This window comes from Sciurus carolinensis, chromosome 2 (assembly GCF_902686445.1).
Source record: "Sciurus carolinensis chromosome 2, mSciCar1.2, whole genome shotgun sequence".
NCBI classification, from domain to species: domain Eukaryota; kingdom Metazoa; phylum Chordata; class Mammalia; order Rodentia; family Sciuridae; genus Sciurus; species Sciurus carolinensis.
This window is the reverse complement of record NC_062214.1, coordinates 173,533,674-173,541,450: the sequence shown is the minus strand read 5'-3', so window position 1 is coordinate 173,541,450 and position 7,777 is coordinate 173,533,674. Positions and strand designations below refer to the sequence as shown.

The 7,777-nt window shown below is 44.8% G+C and overlaps 1 long non-coding RNA gene across 1 annotated transcript; it reads right to left on the bottom strand.

Moving 5' to 3' along the window:
* Window positions 1-550: 550 nt before the first annotated feature.
* Window positions 551-5,614, bottom strand: LOC124975232 (uncharacterized). The gene is made up of 3 exons (XR_007106873.1): window positions 5,545-5,614; window positions 4,675-4,766; window positions 551-744 (listed from the first exon to the last, which is right to left on the bottom strand). It is a non-coding gene; the product is annotated as an uncharacterized LOC124975232 (long non-coding RNA).
* Between the last annotated feature and the right edge of the window lie 2,163 nt (window positions 5,615-7,777).

Genomic DNA, 7,777 nt, shown 5'->3' with positions numbered 1-7,777 from the left:
GCTTTTGTGGACAAGTCCTTGCCAACAGCGTAAGGGGAAACAAGGTCCCAGGAGGCCCCCAACTGTCTGATCACCTGACCTTCTTGGCTCCATTACAAGGACGTCCTGTTCCTCTTGGAGTGATGGTCCTATTGAGGAAGCGACTGTCATATCTGGAACAGGAAAAAAAAAAAAGCTATTTCAAGTCCTGAAGTCATCATTCAGGACTTGAAAAGGTTAACAGCCTTATCAGGAACTGTCTGGACAGTGAATAAAGACCAATCCCAAGGGTAGGCAACTAGAAGCATATGCCGCTAAGCAAAGAAGGACAGGCTAGAAGGATAAAGGGGGTAGAGGCTTCCATGTAAATCCTTGAGGCGAAACATTTCTGGCCAGCCATGAAGTAACCACAGGGAGGGGTCAATCAATATATATGACCCCTGAGCCAAGATACAGAGGCTTCTCCACTCTCCCAAGGAATTGCTGTCACACTCACAGCGAGCTCGGGTCCTTTTTGTAGGTTAGGTCTGGAATGTCCCCCGAAGGCCCTGTGTTAGAGGCTTGGGCCCAGCCCACGGTACTATTGGGAGGTCTTCCGGTCACTCAGTGTGTCCTTGAAGGGAAGAGTGGGACTCCAGACCCTTTGTCCTCCTCTCTTTAATACTCTGGTCAGGAGGTAAGTGCCTTCGCTCTGCCACATGCTTCCCACCACGATGCACTTCCCTGCCACAAGGTCAAAACGATCACGCACTGAAATCTCCAAAACTGTGAGACAAAATAAAACATTTCTCTTTTGAAATTTATTTATCTCGGGTATTTGTCACAGTGATGGAAAACTAACACATGCAAGTTTCAAAAGTATATCGAGCAACAAGAGTACCCAAAGGCTATGAAGGTCTCTCCTTGACTGGTTAGCTTTCCCCGAGGGTGATGAGAGATTTAATGAGCCTCATTTGTACATTTTCTTCGGGAATTCTGGGACTCAGACCCAAAACTTATTTCCACAGCATTAGGGTACACTGAGGGAAGAACAAGTTATATTCAGAAAGCTCATGGACACACACATGGCTCATTTCCATGGTGGCTTGGCCACCATGCTTCAGGAAATAAGAGAAAAGAGGAAGGCCCTATCTCGGGGAGATCACCTGTGTTTTCAGGACTGTGCAGATTTCCTGAGCCTATCTAGCACATTGGAGGTGTTTAATACAGACTTATTGCATGAATAGTTCACTTTATGTTGAGAATTTTAATGTCATTCTGCATTCTCATTTTTCTGAAGAAAATATATCCATGTATCCATTGTAGTCTTGGGGTCACAGAAAGATCCTGACTTAACATAATGATCTCTAGTTCCATCCATTTTCCTGCAAATGACATAATTTCATTTTTCTACATGATAAATTTTAAAAGAGAGACAATAGAAGGCAGAGGGTGATGTGTCTTACCATAAACCTGGAGAGCTCTACATTTATCTCTAGGAAATCCCAGCCCCATCCAGTGGTCTCTCCATCATTATGCAAAATTAGAGAAAAATAATGTTGCTTCCAGAAATTCCAAGGCAATGCTGCATTAGGCATTTAAGTTGAAGATGGCAGAGATTTACATTATTGCAACGACTTTGCATTCTGCATCCATGAGACATTGCTAATCTGTACCACTTGCCCTCCGAGTCTTTTTCAACTTGCACTCATAAACCACTACCAAACAACTACAGTCCACATCTGCAAAAAACTCAACTTATCATCCCTGATGTAGTCCATTTGTATCCCAAATTAATCTGTAAATCCTTACTACTCTTTGTAATATTGGTAAGCATTGAAATTACAGAACTACAGATCTGAAAGGGAACTTAGAAATCATCTAAATTCATCAAAATATGAGATGAGCCTGGGGCATCTTGCATTGCAGAAGTCCAGAGAGGTTAAGCAATTTGCCCAAGGGCAGAGTGTTAGCTAAGGCCATTAACAACTCTTTACATCTGTGTAGTGCTGCAGGGATAGCAAGACTTTCACCTGAAGCATCTCCTATGATCCTTCCTTCATTCATTCAGTAAAGATTTGTTGAATTCCTGTGATGTTCCACATACTATGCTTGAGATTAGGAAACCAGAAGTTGAAAGAGAAAGAAAGAGCAAAGAAAAGTTTCGATTCCCTCCTTAGATTAAGTAAAACCTCAAAATAACTCCATGACCTGAGCAGGGCAAAAGGTAGTATCCTCAGCCTTTTTAGGGACTCAGTGGGTGACAATTAGGAGAAATTAATATGACACCCCTTAAGTATGGTAGCTCTGGAATTCACAACATCTCTCAAGTCTCCAATTTTGGATGAGGTTACTATTGCTGTGACATGTGGGGACCAAATTTCCAGACCCATTAGGCATTTCTGAATCAGCTCTCTGCCCATTTGGAGATGCTCAGGGTATGAAGGAACCTTCCTGATTCTCTCTCTCTATTTAGGGAATGTTGGTAAAGTCTCCCAACTTACTGAAATTATTTCAAAGGCCTTTTTTCTGGCAGCCCATGACCCCCTATTTCAAGAGCCCACATATTGTGATGGGAAGAACACAGATATGGAAGCACTGAGTACTGGATCATGTCTCCACTGACCAGTTGACTCATCTTGGGCAAGTTATATCACCTGTGTAGGTCTCAGTTTCCCCATCTGTAAAGGAGGTGGATTGAGCCATGAGATCTTTAAGCTTCCTTCCCAGTGACATATTATGATTCTCTCTGATCAAAAGAGAACCTTGCTGTTAATCCATACTTTACCTTCTCCTTTGACCCGATATTCTACGTAACAGCTGGTTCTGCATTCCAGACCCACCAAGAGAACAGTAGCTCTGGAATGGCAAAGCTTAATATCCCAAGTTCTCATCATAGATCCAACTGACCGTGTTCTCCAAGGCAACTCATTCAGCCTCCACATGTCATGGTTGCATCTTCCCTCCCACACAATAATATGATCAAGGGGGAAGCCAGAAACTAAAACGCTTTGAAAATATTAAGACGTACTATCAAGCTGGGAACAATGGTGCACACCTGTAATCCCAACAACCCAGGAGTCTGAAGCAGGAGGATCTCAAGTTCAAGGTCAGCCTCGGCAACTTAACAAAACCCTCAATAACCTAGGGAGAACCTGTCTCAAAATACAACAATAAAAAAAAGGGCTGGAGGATGTGACTCAGTGATAAAGCACCCCTGGTTCAATTCTCAGTACCAAAATAAATAAATAAATAAATAAATAAATAAGATGTGCTCTCACGAAGGGGAAAAATGAAGAAATGAAGTTGACCTAAGTAGTTTGGAGAAAGGATGTTTGGACTGGAATCTGTAAGGCTGAAGACAAAGGAGCTTGGCAAAAATACTGAACTCTGGTTGATAAATTAGTTTCTCACCAGGGGGTGGAGGAAAAATTCTGAAACTACTCTAAAAGTACACCAGAGTTGAACAAATGAGGAAATAAATTGTAGAGGGAGCCAGGTTTCTCACTCTCAGAGAAAGAAGTGACAGTGAAGAAAGGTAGGAGGTCAAAATGAAGGGGAGTTTTTCTAGAGTCAAAGATATCAATATGAACTCATTTTTTTTTATTGTAAACAAATGGGATACATGTTGTTTCTCTGTACATGGCGTAAAGGCATACCATTTGTGTAATCATAAATTTACCTAGGGTAATGTTGTTTGATTCATTCTGTTATTTTTTCCCTATCCCCCACCCCTCCCACCCCTCTTTTCCCTCTATACAGTCCTTCCTTCCTCCATTCTTGCCCCCCTCCCTAACCCTAACCCTAACACTAACCCCTCCCATCCTCCATTATGTGTCATCATCCACTTATTAGCGATATCATTCGTCCTGAACTCATTTTTATTCAAGATATAAACAAATAAATACAGACGTGCACATACACATGAGTTAGTACACACAGACCTATTTCCTATCTCTGTCCACCAGCAGGGCCTGGAAGCAATGATGCTGCAGTAGCAATGAGCACACCAGCACTCAGAAACCTGGCTTCTCAATACCACTCTCCAATAAAAAGAACCAGGGCTCCTTGGAGAAAGAACTAATTCTGGGATGGAAGCAAGGAGAATACAAGGTGAACCAAGAGCATCAGAGAATCTTGCAGGGCCAGAAAGTCAGCAAATGGTGGTGGGTGTGAGGGAGAAATGAGGGTATGCTAAAAGAACACAGGAGCCAACCTGACAGAGTTGCCAAGATCAAGACAATTTGGGCACCAAAATAATAAAAGTATTAGATTATAGCCCAGAGATCAAGAGACCATAAGATCAAACTGCTGTAAATAAATAATTGAATAAAAATAAACAAATTACAGAAGAAAACCAAAAAAAAATTAGAGAAGAGAAAATTTTTGTTTAAAGATAAATCTAAATTACACATGTAGAATCTCCCTTCTCTAGGAAGTACAGCTTTATTTTCCTACCTTTGGTCTGTACTTAGCCACTCACTTCCATTAAGAATAGAAAGGGAAAAACAGTAGCTTCACACTGGAGAAACTTGGCAAAACCCCCTTCACCTTGTGATCCAAGTTAACTTCACCATTGATAAGTCATGTTGATATCACGCACCTCCTGATCTGGCGCAAAGAGATCTGCACTATGCTTCTCCAAAATCCAAAACCATGGTCTGATCATGAGAAAATCTCAGACAAACCCAAACTGAGGGACATTCAATACAATACCTCGAAGTGTCATGGTGATGAAAAATAAGAGACTTTTCACAGTTCAGAGGAGACGTGACAAATAAATGCAATGTGCTAACCCGGATTTGAACCTGGAACAGAAAAGGAATATTAGTTAAAAAAAAAAAAAAAAACTGGAGATATACTCAGTTATATATATCAAAGTGCATTCTATTGTCATGTACAACTAATTAAAACAAATTTTAAAAAAGAAAAAACCCTGAGAAATCCAAGCATAGTCAATGGTAATAAATAGTATTGTACTGTGTTAGCCAACTTTCCATCACTGTAATAAATACCTGAGACAATGAACTTGTGAAAAGAAAACGTTCTAGAGGTTCCGGTTTAATGGCTCAATCCCCTTGCTTTTGGGTCTGTGGGAGGCAGCACACCATGGCAGAGCACTTTGTGGAAGAAGCTGTTCACTTCAGAGTCAGGAAGAGGAAAGGGTCCCACAATCCCCTTCCAGGGCAAGCCCCCAGTGGCCTAAAGAGCTTCCGGTAGACCCAACCCACCTCTTCTAGGTTCCACCAACTCCCAAGGGCACCACCGACTGGAGACCAAGCTTTACACATGGGCCTCTGGGAAGTATTCCAGATCCAAACTATAGCATGCACCAATAATAATATCTTAGGAAAATAACCCAGATAAACGTAATCTGTAGGAAAGGCAAAGCTAGGATTCTAAACCACTAATTACAGGGTGTTGTCACAGTGGCCAGGGACCAGATATAACACTGTTTGAAACACATTTTAAAAAGGCCAGGGCAGAGGCAGAGAAGCCTGGGTGAGAGCCGGTGGGAGTGGGGACAGGGGCGAGGCTATGAGCAGAGAGGCCTGGCGGTTTCTCTGTTGCGTGCTGGGTTCTTACCTCTGGGCGAAGGCATTTTATGGGAAGCTGTTTCTCTGAAATGGGGCCTGTTTCATGACCAGAATCTATTGTCAGGGAGAAAGAAAGTTTCTTCTCCCAGAAGAATACCAGGCAGGGGGTGGTGCCAAACGATCACAGGACCCTCATTTTCAACAACAGTGATGGCTTTGTGTGAAGGGGGCAAGATGCCAGGGCTGCCAGCAGCCCAGCAGTGCAAGGCCCAAGCGTTTGGGGAATTTGAGACTTAGGCCAGTGGAAGAAAGAGAACGTCACCATGAGATCTCCACCATCTTGGGGTGGGGGGCGGGGGTTATCATCAGGGAAACAATGGAGAAACACTGTCCTTCCTGCTTCATGGATACCACCACAGCAGCACTGGTGGCACAAAAGCAAAGCCCTCCAGAGGGGACAACTTTGAAAGTTGAGTATAACTCTCCAAGTTAGCCATCTTTTCAGAGAGACAGTTAACTCCTTTGTTTAGTAATTCAGTTTTGATCAAGATCTTTTTAAAACCTGTTACTCCCCCACCAATTAAACAAAGCTTGCAAAATATACATTAACCTCTCCTTGGTGGTTGAAGGTCATAGGGTGCATTGGTTATGCTGTGTGCTGCAAAGTGAAACCAGAGACACAGAAGTGCATTCAGCATTTGAGACATTTTGCTGAATGGGTGGTGATGTCAGCAGAGGCCCTGAAATTTGCTTTCTTGAAAGAATTCCTGACATCAGCTGGTTGTTCCTTCAGAAAATTGCAGCACATGTTCCTCCTTCTTCACAAAGGCAAAATAGGACATTGACCCCAGAAGCTGCGTGACCTTAGCCAAGTGATGTCATCTCTTAACACCTATGATTTGTCATCTGTGAATTCGGAAATAATGTTTTTGTGTTTCTTTTCAGTAACTCTCTTTTTCTACACACCCCCCACACCCGCAGTGCTGGGGATTGAATTCAGTGCCTCCTGCATGCTAGGCAAGTGCTCTACAGCTGAGCTAAACCCCAGGGAATAATGCTTTCAAATTACACAACACACGTTTAGAATCTGCATTAGAACAATGCTTGGAACAGTGTTCTGTGTATAAGAAATGCTCAGTGTGTTAACTGCCATCATTACTATTTGCAGATGAAGACCAGTCCCCAGATCTAATTAATTCAGTCTACCTGCCCCTTGCGGCAAGCTCACCAACACCAGTTCAAGGTCTAGGAAGCCACACCCCGGCTGTCCTCATTCCCTGGGTCTCATGTGGCCACCATCAGTGCGTCCATTCTAATCAGCACGGTTCACCTCCAGCCTGTGTTTTTTCTAATAAGAAAGAGATGCTCCCCACAGGTAAGGTCCTCACTGGTCCTGGACTGGGGCCTCTTGCAATTCATGCCGGAACAATCAGGAAGGAAGCGCTCTGCAAATACGTGCCCGGGCTTTGTCAAATGGTGAAGTAACTGCCGGCCTTGCAGAGGGGAACAGTGACTGCCTGCTGCAACCCTGCTCTCTGGGCACCTCCGCCCGGCGTTGGTGGTTGGAGGATGAGCTCTTGGCTGAGGTGGAGCAGGAAGGCCCTGGGCAGGCCCTGAGACTTCACTGTAACTGGGGCCTTGAGCCGTTCTGGGCAGCCACAGTGTCCGTTGCCAGGTCAGCGTCACCCCTTTCTCCTAAATCCCTAGAGGAAGGTAGTCTCTGGCCTTGGAGTTGTCCTTTCCTTTGGTGACATCCCCCAAGGTTTCCAGTTGTGAGGGAGTCAGTTGTCACCACCCCAGCCACAGTGCACCCTGCAAAGCTCCAGAAACTCTCCCCAAGGATCTACCGAAACTCAGGACCTTCTACTCCAACCCCATCTCCTCAGGTCACCCTCCCCACACCCTGTGCTGCTCCCCAACAGCCAAAAACAGGGAGGCCACTGTCCACCAGCAGCAGGGCACTGGGGGGCACTTTGCACGGACCCTGCAAGCCTGACACCAGCCTGGGCAGACCCTAGATGGGGAGACTGCTGCCTCACAGCACCCTGCCCACAGGAGGGGCACCCTTCGTCTCTGCCCCTGCCTTGACCCTTGCTTTGGGGGATGACATTCTGGAGACAGCATCCCGGCAGAGCAGGCAGAGGCTGCTCTCTGCACGCAGGCGGAGCAGACCCTCTTCAGCCTCTTCCTTACAAATGGAGTATGCTCATCTCATGCACACGTGCCTGCCCCTAGCCCCCCCTCACTGAGTAACTCACTGACGGGTGAGCAGGAGCCAGGTG